General features: G+C 43.8%; 1 protein-coding gene and 1 long non-coding RNA gene across 2 annotated transcripts in view; one reads left to right on the top strand and one right to left on the bottom strand.

Moving 5' to 3' along the window:
- The first annotated feature begins 2016 nt into the window (after positions 1-2016).
- CTNNB1 (catenin beta 1) overlaps positions 2017-15362 on the top strand; it is a 51323-nt gene continuing 37977 nt past the window's right edge. Inside the window, exon 1 of the mRNA XM_077269087.1 lies at positions 2017-2361. The gene's annotated coding sequence lies outside the window, so the exon portion shown is untranslated. The remainder of the gene's footprint in view (positions 2362-15362) is intronic.
- The window catches only part of LOC143782024 (uncharacterized), a 30159-nt gene continuing 25068 nt past the window's right edge, over positions 10272-15362 (bottom strand). Inside the window, exon 3 of the long non-coding RNA XR_013216861.1 lies at positions 10272-10864. This is a non-coding gene — a long non-coding RNA (uncharacterized LOC143782024). The remainder of the gene's footprint in view (positions 10865-15362) is intronic.

The following is a 15362-nucleotide window of genomic DNA, read 5'->3' as shown; positions in this document are numbered from 1 at the left end:
ATTTTAAGTGTCGGATCAGTGGACCAAAGGCATTTAACCCCTTAAAAACATCAGTTACTTATTCAAATCTGTGAAAATGGGCTGTTTGCCTACTTTGATGCCAGTTCTGATGCCCAGAACCCATTTGGGCCAGGCTGGAAGGACCTGGGTTTGATGCAGGGCATCACTTTCTGTGTATTTTAAGTGTCAGATCTGTGGCCCAAAGGCATTTATCCCCTTAAAAACATCAGTTACTTATTCAAATCTGTGAAAATGGGTTGTTTGCCCACTTTGACGCCAGTTGTGGTGCCCAGAACCCATTTGGGCCAGGCTGGAGGGACCTTAGTTTGATGCAGGGCATCACTTTTTGTGTATTTTAAGTGTCTGATCAGTGGCCCAAAGGCATTTAACCCCTTAAAAACATCAGTTACTTATTCAAATCTGTGAAAATGGGTTGTTTGCCCACTTTGATGCCAGTTGTGGTGCCCAGAACCCATTTGGGCCAGGCTGGAGGGACCTTGGTTTGATGCAGGGCATCACTGTCTGTGTATTGTAAGTGTCGTATCAGTAGCCTAAAGGCATTTAACCCCTTGAAAACAACAGGTTCCTATTCAAATCTGTTAAAATTGGCTGTTTGCCCAGTTTGATGCCAGTTCTGATGCCCAGAACCCATTTGGGCCAGGCTGGAGGGACCTGTTTTTGATGTGGGGCTCCCTGTTGTATATGTATGCACTGTGGTATCAGTGGCCAAAAGGCATTTAACCCCTTAAAAGCATCAGTTACTTTTTCAAATGTGTGAAAATCGGCTGTTTGCCCACTTTGATGCCACTTCTGAAGCCCAGAACCCATTTGGGCCAGGCTGGAGGGACCTGGGATTGATGCAGGGCTTCACTGTCTGTGTATTTTAAGTGTCGTATCACTGGCCCAAAGGCATTTAACCCCTTAGAAACATCAGTTACTTATTCAAATCTGTGAAAATGGGTTATTTGCCCACTTTGATGCCTGTTCTGGTGCCCAGAACCCATTTGGGACAGGCTGGAGGCACCTGGGTTTGATGTGGGGCTCCCTGTTCTATATGTACGCACTGTGGTATCAGTGGCCCAAAGACATTTAACCACTTGAAAACATCACTTATTAAAATGTGTGAAAATCGGCTGTTTGCGCACTGTGATGCCAGTTCTGATGCCCAGAACCTATTTGGGCCAGCCTGGAGGGATCTGGGTTTGATACAGGACATCAATATCTGTGCATTTTAAGTGTCAGATCAGTGGCCCAAAGGCATTTAACCTCTTGAAAACATCAGTTAATCAACTGTGTGAAAATGTACTGTTTGCCCACTTTGATGCCAGTTCTGATGCCCAGAACCCATTTGGGCCAGGCTGAAGGGACCTGTTTTTGATGTGGGGCTCCCTGTTCTATATGTATGCACTGTGGTATCAGTGGCCCAAAGGCATTTAACCCCTTAAAAACATTAGTTATTCAAATCTGTGAAAATGGGCTGTTTGCCCACTTTGATGCCAGTTCTGGTGCCCAGAACCCATTTGGGCCAGGCTGGAGGGACCTGGGTTTGATGCAGGGCATCAATTTCTGTGTATTTTAAATGTCAGATCAGTGGCCCAAAGGCATTTAACCCCTTAAAAACATCAGTTACTTATTCAAATGGCCAAAATTGACTGTCTGCCCACTTTGATGCCTGTTCTGATGCCCAGAACCCATTTGGGCCAGGCTGGAAATAACTGGTTTGGATGTCGGGCGCCCTGTTCTATATGTCTGCAGTGTGAGATCAGTGGCCCAAAGGCATTTAACCCTTTCTTCAGCGCTCTTTGGTGCCCACTTTGATGCCCATTTTTATTGTTTTTGTAGCCGTTTTTAAGCATATTCACATCAGGGCTCCTCGCTGCCTTGTGTTTTATGATTGTGATGATTATTTTTTGTTGTTAAACCTATAAAAAACAGAAAAGAAAAAATTGCTGAATAAGAAACCAACTTCAGCCTCGTCAAAAACAGCATGAACAGTGTGGCGTTAGGGAAGGGGTTAAGCTACGCACTGTCTACTTCCTGTCTGGTGCGCTGTGCGGACACCTCGGAGGCTCCGCTCCACCTGCAGCGCAGACAGCAGCCGGGAGGGAGGGAGGGAGGCACGGCCTCACATTCCACCACCAGAGTTCACACACTGTCGCAGCCCCCAGGCAGAAACTCGGGAGTCGGAACTGGGATGTGGCCGTCTGCACGCCGGACTGTGGAGCGCGCCGGCCAGGGCGTGGTCACATGACTCACAGGCGCCCCTACGCTCAGGTTACAACTGCTGCTGGGGCTTCCAGGACAGCCGCGTGTGACGTCACGGCTGGACGGAGGGGGCGGGGCTACAGTGACGTGGTAGAGGTGTGTAGTCTCTGGCTGAACTCCAGTCCTGAATGCGGTGGGCTGGCGGCGGCAGTTAGAGCTCGGAGCAGTGCGCCCTCTTGTCATGACGTGGTGAGAGGCAGTATGGCGGGGGTCGCCCAGCCACACCTCACCTCACCTCACCTCACCTGTGCAGTCTCTTGTCACCGCCGGAGTTTCACTGTTTAGGACTCTTCGTGGTTAGCTCATTGGTGACCTCGGTGGTCTCCGGACAGCGAATACCGTGACCCGGTGCCGGTGGTCACACCTGTGGGGCCGCTACGGCACGGCTATACGGCCTTCATTTTGCCCGACAACTCCCCGGTCAGCAGGACTGTAGCGCAGTATGGCCACACTGACAACAAACTTATCACATTTTAGGTTTTTTTTTTAAAGTGATTAAAAGCAATTTTGAAATGTGCAAAAAAAAAATTGTCACCGTTTTCTGAACCTGTAATGTTTTGTTTTTTTTGTCAGTGCGGCTTTGTGAGGACTCGTCATGTGTCGCGATCTGTTTGACCAATACCATTTTGGGGTCCATCTGATTGCTTGTTAGGCCAATTTTATGTCCAGGAAAGCTGATAATTTATTATTATTTTTTTTATCCATATGACATCCGTTTTTTACATCTGTATACAATCCATGTGTCTGTTCTGTCCATCGTTACAGAATCTGTTTTGTACATTATTAAATACAGAACAAATACAGTTTTCTATTAGTGATGAGCGAGCATGCTTAAATAGGTGTCATCTGAGCATGCTCAGGTACTGACCGAGTGTCTTCGGCGTGCTTGAATAATATGCTCGAGTATCATGGCTGTTAGGCCTCTTTCACACTTCCGTCGTTTGGCCAATGTCGCAATGCGTCATTTTGGAGAAAAAACGCTTCCTGCAAAGTTGCCCGCAGAATGCGTTTTTTCTCCATAGACTTACATTAGCGACGCATTGCGACGTATGGCCACACGTCGCATCCATCGTGCAACGGATGCGTCGTGCTTTTGAGGTCCGTCGTGACGAAAAAACGTTCCATGTAATGTTTTTTCGTCCGTCAGAACCGCCATTTCCAACCGCGCATGCGCGGCTGGAACTCCGCCCCCTCCTCCCCGGAATTCATAATGGGCAGCGGATGCGTCTGAAAACTGCATCCGCTGCCCACGTTGTGCACTATTTGCACAACGTCCGTCGGGCCGACGGTTTGCGACGGCCCCGTACCGACGGAAATGTGAAAGAAGCCTGAGACAGCCACAACACATGCAGGGATTACCTGTTAGGCAGTCCCCACATATTGCAGCTGTCTAACAGCCACAACACATGCAGGGATTACCTGTTTGTTAGGCAGTCCCCACATATTGCAGCTGTCTAACAGCCACAACACATGCAGGGATTACCTGTTTGTTAGGCAGTCCCCGCATATTGCAGCTGTCTAACAGCCGCAAGACATGCAGCCACCGGAAACATTTTTCACGCACGCTGAAGACACTCGGACAACACCTTACTGAACACGTTCACTTATCACTGATTTAAGAGGCATGCTTCTAAATTAATTTCCAGGACTGGAGTACGTTTTGACGTAATGTTTTTCACTTTTGTGGCGTAAATTGTGATGCACTTGGCCATTCCCCCTCCTGTAAATCTCTTTTCAAACAATTGTCAGACCTGGCGTGAAAACATTCATGAACGCATGCCAGAAATCAGATGTAAAACGGATTGAAATTATGCAAAATGTTTGCTCAACAAAAGTGGTGTAAATTTTGATGCTGGCGCATGGCAGCTGACGGATGACCCTCATTAATTTAGAGGTGTGGGCTTCTAATGAATTTGGTGCGTCTTACTCCAATAGACCCTTCATCAAACCTTGTGCGCAAAATACCAGTCTTGATAAACTGAACTCTAAAAGTTTTTACAACTACGAGCTGCGCAAAAAATGTTGCAAAGTTGTAGAACAGATTTCTGGCACAAACTATTTGATAAATCAGCCTCTAACGTTTCATATATTTTGGATGCAGAGTTCTTTTTGTAGATGGAAGATCCTGATCACACTAACATCATCGGTTTTCCTTTTGTAATCTATCCCTTCAACTTTTTAGGCTATGTGCACACGTTGCGGATTAGCCTCAGGAATTTATGTGCGTATTCTGCATCTCTTGGCAGAAAACGCAGGTGTGGATTTGATGCGTTATTTAGGCGGATTTTGTGTGGATTTGATGCGGATTTCTTGCGTTTTTTACCCCTGCGGATTTCTATAATGGAATGGGTACAAAAACGCTGCAGATCCGCACAAAAGAAGTGACATGCTACTTCTTTTAATCCGCAGCAGTTCCGCGCGGAATTTTCCACACTATTACCACTGCAATTTTTTTTTTCATTGATTTACATTGTACTGTAAATCATTTGCGGATCTGCAGCGTTTCTGCACGGTAAAAAACGCTGCGGATCCGCAGGAAATCTGCAACGTGTGCACATAGCCTTAGGGTATGTTCACAGATTTTTTTTCAGGTGGCCAAAACGTCCTTTTTTTTTTTTTTTTTTTCTCTCTCGGTAATTCTCTGAGCACTTTTTTCAATGTTTTCTAACCCTACCAATTTTTCCAGAGTTATTGAGGTATTTATTGTGTCTTTTTGAGCCTTCCCAGTGATTTGATTTGTAAAGTATAAAGTGTGTCAGATGGGAAGACACCTGAAGAATGGCAGTGACTCTTTAACCCCTTCACCGCTGAGTTATTTTTGGGAAAGGGGGTGACATCATTTTTTCCCTCCCGCAACTTTATTTTTCCGTCAATATGTATGAGGGCTTGTTTTTGCGGGATAAGTTGTACTTTTGAATGTTTTGAATGACCCCATTAATTTTATCATATGATGAACTGGAAAGCAGAAAAAAAATTCCAAGTGTGTTGAAATTGCCAAAAAATTGCTTTGCAATTTCACAATTTTTTTTTTTTTATTTGCCATTTTCAATATTGGGTGAAACTGACCTGGCAATATGACTCTCCAGGTAAGTACAATTACACAGATGACAAACATGGGTAATTTTTTTTATTTTATTAACCCCTTCATCCCATATGACGTACTATCCCGTCGAGGTGACCTGGGACTTAATTCCCAGGGACGGGATAGTACGTCATATGCGATTGGTCGCGCTCCCGGTGGGGGGAGCGCGGCTGGCTGTCAGCTGCCTATCGCAGCTGGCTGTCAGCTGCCTATCGCAGCTGACATCCGGCACTATGTGCCAGGAGCGGTCATGGACCGCTCCCGACACATTAACCCCCGGCACACCGCGATCAAACATGATCACAGTGTTCCGGGGGCATAGGGAAGCATCGCGCTGGGAGGGGGCTCCCTGCGGACTTCCCTGAGATGATCGGTACAAGGCAATGTGCTCACCTTGTACCGAGCATCTCCTCCCTGCAGGCCCCGGATCCAGAATGGCCGCGGGGCTATTTCCGGGTCCTGCAGGGAGGTGGCTTACTAAGCGCCTGCTCAGAGCAGGGCACGCCAGATCGCTGATCTGACATAGTGCTCTGCAAAGTGTCAGATCAGGGATTTCTCATTATACAGTGATGCCCCCCCCTGGGACAAAGTAAAAAAGTAAAAAAAAATTTTTTTAGATGTGTAAAAAAAAAAAATTACTAAATAAAGAAAAAAATATATATATTGTTCCCATAAATACATTTCTTTATCTAAATAAAAAAAAAAACAATAAAAGTACACATATTTAGTATCGCCGCGTCCGTAACAACACGACCTATAAAACTGTTCCGCTAGTTAACCCCTTCAGTGAACACCGTAAAAAAAAAAGGCAAAAAACAACGCTTTATTATCATACCGCCGAACAAAAAGTGGAATAACACGCAATCAAAAAGACAGATCTAAATAACTATGGTACCGCTGAAAGCGTCTTCTTGTCCCGCAAAAAACGAGCCACCATACAGCATCATCAGCGAAAAAATAAAAAAGTTACAGTCCTCAGAATAAAGCGATGCAAAAATAATTATTTTTTCTATAAAATAGTTTTTATCGTATAAAAGCGCCAAAACATAAAAAAAATGTAAATGAGGCATTGCTGTAATCGTACTGACCAGAGGAATAAAACTGCTTTATCCATTATACTAAACGTGGAACGGTATAAACGCCCCCCCCCCCCCACCCAAATAAATTCATGAATAGCTGTTTTTTGGTCATTCTGCCTCATAAATATCGGAGTAAAAACGTATAAAAAAATGTCACGTGCCCAAAAATGTTACAAATAAAAACGTCAACACTTCCCGCAAAAAACAAGACCTCACATGACTCTGTGGACCAAAATATGGAAAAATTATAGGTCTCAAAATGTGGTAACGCAAAAAATATTTTTTGCAATAAAAAGCGTCTGTTAGTGTGTGACAGCTGCCAATCATAAAAATCAGCTAAAAAACCCGCTATAAAAGTAAATCAAACCCCCCTTCATCACCCCCTTAGTTAGGGAAAAATAAAATTTAAAAAATGTATTTATTTCCATTTTCCCATTGGGGTTAGGGTTGGGGCTAGTGTTAGGGCTACAGTTAGGGTTGGGGCTACAGTTAGGGTTGGGGCTAAAGTTAGGATTACATTTACGGTTGGGATTAGTGTTAGGGGTGTGTCAGGGTTAGGGGTGTGGTTAGGGTTATGGTTGGGATTAGGGTTAGGGGTGTGTTTGGGATAGGGTTTCAGTTAGAATTGGGGGTTTCCACTGTTTAGGCACATCAGGGGCTCTCCAAACGCGATATGGCGTCAGATCTCAATTCCAGCCAATTCTGCGTTGAAAAAGTAAAACAGTGCTCCTTCCCTTCCGAGCTCTCCCGTGCGCCCAAACAGGGGTGTACCCCAACATATTGGGTATGCGCATACTCAGGACAAATTGGACAACAACTATTGGGGTCCAATTTCTCTTGTTACCCTTGGGAAAATAAAAATTTGGTGGGCTAAAAAAAATTTTTGTGGGAAAAAAAATAATTTTTATTTTCAAGACTCTGCGTCATAAACTGTAGTGAAACACTTGGGGGTTCAAAGCTGTCAAAACACATCTAGATAAGTTCCTTGTGGGGTCTAGTTTCCAAAATGGTGTTACTTGTGGGGGGTTTCTACTGCTTAGGTGCATCAGGGGCTCTGCAAATGCAAAGTGACGCCTGCAGACCAATCCATCTAAGTCTGCATTCCAAATGGCGCTCCTTCCCTTCCGAGCTCTGCCATGTGCCCAAACGGTGGTTCCCCCCTACATATGGGGTATCAGCGTACTCAGGACAAATTGGATAACAACTTTTGGGGTCAAATTTCTCCTGTTACCCTTGGGAAAATACAAAACTGGGGGCTAAAAAATAATTTTTGTGAAAAAAAAAAATATTATTTTCTCGGCTCTGCATTATAAACTGTAGTGAAACATTTGGGGGTTCAAAGCTGTCAAAACACATCTAGATAAGTTCCTTAGGGGGTCTACTTTACAAAATGGTGTCACTTGTGGGGGGTTTCAATGTTTAGGCACATCAGGGGCTCTCCAAACGCAACATCTCCATTCCAGTTAATTTTTGCATTGAAAAGTCAAACGGCTCTCCTTCCCTTCCGAGCTCTGCCATGCACCCAAACAGTGGTTTACCCCCACATATGGGGTATCAGTGTACTCAGAACAAATTGTACAACAAGTTTTGGGGTCCATTTTCTCCTGTTACCCTTGGCAAAATAAAACAAATTGGAGCTGAAGTAAATTTTTTGTGAAAAAAAGTTAAGTTAATTTTTATTTAAAACATTCCAAAAAGTCCTGTAAAATACCTGAAGGGTTAATAAACTACTTGAATGTGGTTTTGAGCACCTTGAGGGGTGCAGTTTTTAGAATGGTGTCACACTTGGGTATTTTCTATCATATAGACCCCTTAAAATGACTTCAAATGTGATGTGGTCCCTAAAAAATATTGGTGTTGTAAAAATGAGAAATTGCTGGTCAAATTTTAACCCTCATAACTCTCTAACAAAAAAAAAATTGGTTCCAAAATTGTGCTGATGCAAAGTAGACATGTGGGAAATGTTACTTATTAATTATTTTGTGTGACATATCTCTGATTTAAGGGCATTAAAATTCAAAGTTGGAAAATTGCAAAATTTTCAAAATTTTAGTTTTTTCACAAATAAACGCAAGTTATATCGAAGAAATTTTACCACTCTCATGAAGTACAATATGTCACGAGAAAACATTGTCAGAATCGCCAAGATCCGTTGAAGCGTTCCAGAGTTATAACCTCATAAAGGGACAGTGGTCAGAATTGTAAAAATTGGCCCGGTCATTAACATGCAAACCACCCTTTGGGCTTAAGGGGTTAAAGCAGTGTTCCCCAACTCCGGTCCTCAAGAGCCACCAACAGGTCTTGTTTTCAGGATTTCCTTAGTATTGCACAGGTGATAATTGCAACACCTGGACAGGCAAGAATTCAATCACCTATGCAAAACTAAGGAAATCCTGAAAACATGACCTGTTGGTGGCTCTTGAGGACCGGAGTTGGGGAACACTGGGTTAAAGTGATGAAAAAAATTCAGAAATGTAAAAATAAATAAATTCTCGCCAACCGAGACCGGTAACGCTTTCATTTTTTGTGATATGGGGCTGTGTGAGGGTTTATATTTTGCGCTCAGAACTGACATTTTTACTGATAACATTTTGGGGTCGATATGATGTTTTGATCGCCTTTTATTGCAATGTTGCAGCTGCCAAAACAACCTAATTTTGGCTTTTCCTTCTCATTACGCCGTTTAGCGATCAGATTAATTTATATTTTGATAGATTGAACCTTTATTAAGGGCTCTTTCAGACATTGGTGTGTCCAGCATTTATGGTGACAGTTTCACACTTACCGGAGACTCTTATGTGTACAGACACATTCACTAGAGTAGGTCTATGTATGTAAGGCTAGTTTCACACTAGCATTTACCTGATCTGCGGCGGGCTGCGGACTTCCTCCGTGAAGCCCCGCAGCTAGCTCCGCCTACTTCTGCATGCGGCCTGTGTACCTATATTTAACATTAGGTACGCAGGTCGTGCCGCAGTATGCGGATGGTGCCGCATGCGTCGTTTTGACGATGCGGCAACCAGCGTAGACGCAGCCATGTAGCTTTTTTTTTTTCCGCATCGTCAAAACGACGCATGCGGCACCATCCGCATACTGCGGCACGACCTGCGTACCTAATGTTAAATATAGGTACACAGGCCGCATGCAGAAGTAGGCGGAGCTAGCGGCGGAGGTGCGGCGGGGGGCGGGGCTTCACGGAGGAAGTCCGCAGACCGCCACAGATCAGGTAAACGCTAGTGTGAAACTAGCCTAAGTGTGTTTCCACGGACAGTGTGTTCATATCCATTTTTTTAACAGTAGCACGGGCTGCAAAACGTTGCACATGGATGACATCAATGTGTCATCAGTGTGACACGTACTGGCGCTTGGGAAACAGTGGTACTGTTAGCGCTGTTCCCTGGTGCCGTGTGCTGAAGACCTTTATTATCATTGTCCCCTGCTCTGCTTGTGATCAGCACAAGCAGGGGAGAATGTTGAGTAATATTCAACTGCTGTGAGTGCAGCGTCAGTGAACAGCGGTGACATTGAGGTTACCGCGGGTCACTGAGGCTGTATTCCTAGCCGGGCTGAACTGCGGTGAGCACTGCGGATCTTTGATCTTTCACTCAACGCGAAGCTGTTAAAGGCACATGGTTGGCGGGAAAAATGCTGGAATTGATATATGGTGTAGCAGTACGTCATATGTCGGTAAGGGGTTATCTGACTGGCGCTTTGAAAACCTAAAGCGGTTAAAAGACTCTCAAATGACTGAAAATATGAACAGCAACTCGTTTTTTACTTAGAAATGAATATGTTCTTTTGAGCATGTTCTGCTAAAATATTGCAAAATTTGCGAAAGGGGAAAAACATGTACAAAAAATAATTCCAGGGGAGACTGGAGTATCTTTGCACAAAAACATTGCAATTGATGTATCAGCTAAATTATCTGGAAACCCCCAAACTGCACCTAAAATACATACCTAAAAATAAGCAGAAAACACTTATAAAATAAAAACGGTGCAAATGGAAATCTGGTGAAAAAACACCAAAAGCTAGAGAAAATATGGTACAAATGTGGTAATGAACAGGCTCATTGTATTCTGTATATTTTGACAAATAATATGGAAAATATATACGTTTGTAAAATGTGTTTAGAGATGTTGGCAGGGGTGAGAGGGCACAATACTTTTTTTTTTTTTTATTACACAATATTCACCCAGAAAAGACGATTGTGGAGCATTTGCATTGCGCTGCAATATAGATTTCTCCTGTAAACATTCACAGAAGGAAGCTTCCCTGACCTTGGGACAAAGTAGTGCAGGATCTTATTAGAACAGCTGCTGTAACAAGGGGCAAGTATCGTAGCAATCATATGAGCTTTTGCCTGAATAATGGGACCAATAAAGGAAGCAAAACCGCCATTTCTTCTATTGCATGCACAGTACTTGTTGAGGCCTGTCTAAAATAGGACAGAAAAAGAAGAAACAGTTAGGCCGGGGTCACACTACCGTAGAATACGGGCGAGTGCTATGTGAGAAAACATTATTAATCTATGGGGCAGCTCACATCACCGTATTGTTTCTCAGGCGTATTCCACGTGCATGTAAAATCGCAGCATGCTGCAATTGTACGTGTATATCATCCGAGACTCGCCAATGCCAGCCTATGGGTGCGAGAAAAAATCGGATACCACATGGACCATCTAGCTTGCCACAAATACGCACACATTTTCCTCATTTCAGCCCATTGAGCAATTTAATTCAGTGGGAAAATCAGTGAGAACTGTAAAGTCATACAGATGCCATACTGATACATGGGTGGGAGAAAAGCTCATCATTGCATTGCAAATGCCTTGCACACGGATGACCATACGGAGAACACTCATGCGACTCTCGGCAGGGAGACTCGGACTGATATTCCATATGTTTAGTGTGACGCCGCCCTTAAAAAACATTTCTGTCTTTTTTGGAGGGAGCCTGGCTGCTTCCGACCTGTGCCATTACTATAATGAGGACAGTCACAATTCTACAGCAACATCAGCTGTAATATATGACAATTCATCTTAATGGCATTGAAAAAATACCTGCATCAAACCTATAAGCTAGAAACTTATTGAAATAGCAATTCCTACACGTGTCAAGAGAGAGTTGTTTGCATAATGCTAATTCAAATGACAGCTCCCTTGTATGTCTTCTTGCTGGCTTCATGTTTTCCTGAAGTGGCTTACAATGGGGTTACCTGGAAGTAGGCTGTTAGTCACAACAGCTAGGAGACATTAATGACTGTCTAAGGACAGAATTATGTCACCTAATGTGGATCTCGAGTCTCATTCACACCAGTATATGTCATAACCGCATTAGTTAAGACTGTATTCACATATGCAATTAAGGTTTCTTTAATATCCAAGCACAATAAAGCAGATCTCAAGGGATGGAAAAGGAAACAAATTATTAATGTATGAACCAACCCATTGGAATATTAATTATATACCATTCTAAATCCATAGGCATTAATGTAAAGATCACCCCCTCCATTGCATCAGTAACAGCTTCTGCTCTTTTAGAAAGTCTTTTGTGTAAGATTTTGGAGTGCCTGTGGGAATGTTTGCCTATTCATCTAGAAGAGCATTTATGACATTAGACACTGTTTTTAGATGAGAGGACCTAGCTCACCATCTCCATTTACATTTCATCCCAAATGTGTTCAATAAGATAAGAAGCATTCAAATATCTCTTCACTGTAACTAAGGGCCTCCTACGTCAACCCATGAGACACCATAGCATTATCCCTCCACCAGTTGGCACAATACAGTCAGGCAACGTTATCCTGGCATTCTCCGCAACCTAGGCTCATCCATCAGACTACCAGATAGAGAAACATGATTCTTAATTCCACAAAACATATTTCCAAGGCTCCAGAGCACCCATGCTCTGATGCTTGGCATTGTGCTTGGTGATGTTAAGGTTACATTCAGCTGCTTTGTCATAGAAACCCATGCTACGAGGTTTAAGACTTGTTATTTAGTCAACAAAACATTGGTGTCTCGCTCCCTGTCTCTTTTCTTCGCCTGGAACTCGGAGTTTAGCACCGTGTAGTGTCCAATACGAACCCCGAACTTTAAAGTTTGGGTTCGCTCATCTCTGGTCACAAGCAGTGTGGACTGATGATGCAGGGTGGTGTGATATAAGCTGTGGTCACTTCTTCATCGCTGTTACTCAAAAAGCACGTCATAAAGGTACAGCAGTGACAGAAGCTCTAGTAAGTGACTGCAGCGCCGTTCATCAATGACTCTATTTCTAAGTGGAAAATTAAGCTGTGGGAGTGACAGCAGCCCCCTAGTGACGATCCATTTGCGAATACGTAGTAAATGCTGGGAGACTCAAAAGAATCATCGGAAGTAAGAAAAAAAACAGAAAGGTAGAGTAGTTAAGGAAAAGGAGGGACAACCACTTAAACATTTTCTGCTAAGTTCATCAGCTTCTACAACGTTTCCATAGTGTTAGCCGATCATTTGTCTGGTCTGTTCCTTTTGTTGCTGTGATGGCATACCTTCAATTACAGATAATCTTTATTTCAATGTCTTTATAGTGCAGGATTGATTTACGGTATGCTGAAGAAGGGCTAATAAAACCAATGTTTTTCCTGCTGATAGCTATATGGTGCATACAGTTGTGTGTTTTTAAAACACTGAAGGTCCATTTACACAGACCAACCACTGATCTGTAAACCTTCAGCGATCATTTTATACAGGAAGACTAAAATAAACAATGCACATTGAGCGATCTGTAAAAGGCTGCCATTGTTTGTGGCAAAGTGAGTCTTGTTAACACAGGACGCTCCACCGTGAAGAACGACGATCTTTTGTGCTGCGCAAAAGATCATTTCACCCAATGATTGGCAGCCTGTTTAAACTGCAAGATTGTCGTTAAATGTGTTTTTTTGTCAAATTATTTTTATTAGGGGATTTTTACAATAATGGGTACTAGGGGAAAAATAACCATGGAGCAAACTGGAACAAGGGAGGGGAATGAATTGGGAAGGGATAAGGAATGGTTAGGGAAATAAGAGGGATGGGAGGGATATAAAGAATAAATAGGTTACTAAGGCCCCTTTCACACCAGTTTTTTGCCATCAGTCACAATCCGTTGGCTCTACGGATTCGTCGCAGATTGTGAAAAACATGCGACTGATTCGTTTTTTCGACGGATCTGACTAGCGGATCTGGCTAATTGGATCCTAAATAAATCGGAGCATACCTAGTTAAAAAAAACGGCCCATAGGTCTCCATTCGAGCAAACGACAGATGGTGACGGATCCGTCGCTGTCTGATTTTTCGACGTACACAAAAAAGCTTACTTTGTCGTCTCCGGCCGCCGGACAAACAATTTTCGATAGATGCGGCGAACGACGGATGAAACGTGAGGCTATCCGTCGCTAATACAAGTTTATGAGAAAAAAATGGATCTGGCGGCATCAGTCGCCAGATTCGTTTTTTTCAAAATTTGACGGATTGCGACTGATGGCAAAAAACTGATGTGTGAAAGGGGCCTAACTCCACAACTTTTTTTTCTTGGGGTTGCAATTTCAATGTTAAGGAATGTAATTATTAGGTGATCCAGTTCATAATATTTAGCACTTACTGCCATGCCATAAGAAGCTCTTCCTCAACATATAGTTAAGTCCATATATATATATATATTTGGACAGAGACAACATTTTTCTAACTTTGGTGTTAGACATTACCACAATTAATTTTAAACAAAACAATTCACATGCAGTTGAAGTTCAGACTTTCAGCTTTCATTTGAGGGTATCCACATAAAAATTGGATGAAGGGTTTAGGGGTTTCAGCTCCTTAACATGTGCCACCCTGTTTTTAAAGGGACCAAAAGTAATTGGACAATTGACTCCAAGGCTATTCCTTGGACAGGTGTGGGCAATCCCTTCGTTATGTAATTTTCAATTAAAGGGAACCTGCCACCCTTTAAAAGGGACCAAAAGTAATTGGACAGATTAACCCCTTCCCGACTTTTGACGCATACGCTGCGTCATGAAAGTCGGTGCCAATCCGACCTGTGACGCAGCGTATGCGTCATGGAATGATCGCGTCCCTGCAGATCGGGTGAAAGGGTTAACTCCAATTTCACCCGATCTGCAGGGACAGGGGGAGTGGTACTTCACCCAAGGGGGGGTGGCTTCACCCCCTCGTGGCTACGATCGCTCTGATTGGCTGTTGAAAGTGAAACTGCCAATCAGAGCGATTTGTAATATTTCACCTAAAAAACTGGTGAAATATTACAATCCAGCCATGGCCGATGCTGCAATATCATCGGCCATGGCTGGAAACACTGATGTGACCCCCCCCCCCCCACCGATCGCCCCCCCAAGCCACCGATCTGTCCCGTAGTCCCCTCCGTCCTGTGCTCCGCTCCCCCGTCCTCCTGTCCGCTCCCCCCGTGCTCCGATGCCCCCCCCCCGTGCCCCGATCTCCTCCCCTTATACTTACCGAGGCTCCCGGTGTCGGTCCGTCTTCTCCATGGGCGCCGCCATCTTCCAAAATGGCGGGCGCATGCTCAGTGCGCCCGCCGAATCTGCCGTTCGGCAGATTCGTTACAAGTACATTTTGATCGCTGTGGTAGGTTCTATCACAGCGATCAAAATAAAAAAAATAATAAATAAACCCCCCCCTTTATCACCCCCATAGGTAGGGACAATAATAAAATAAATAAATTATTTTTTTTTCTTTTTCCACTAGGGTTAGGGTTTCAACTAGGGGTAGAACTAGGGGTAGGGTTAGGGTTAGGGTTAGGGTTATGGCATGTGCACACAGTGCGGATTTGGCCGTGGATCCGCAGCGGATTGGCCGCGGATCCGCAGCGGATTGGCCACTGCAAATTCGTAGCAGTTTTCCATCAGGTTTACAGTACCATGTACACCTATGAAAAACCAAATCCGCT

This window comes from Ranitomeya variabilis, chromosome 6 (assembly GCF_051348905.1).
Source record: "Ranitomeya variabilis isolate aRanVar5 chromosome 6, aRanVar5.hap1, whole genome shotgun sequence".
Classification (NCBI taxonomy): Eukaryota; Metazoa; Chordata; class Amphibia; order Anura; family Dendrobatidae; genus Ranitomeya; species Ranitomeya variabilis.
This window is presented reverse-complemented; position numbering and strand designations above follow the sequence as displayed.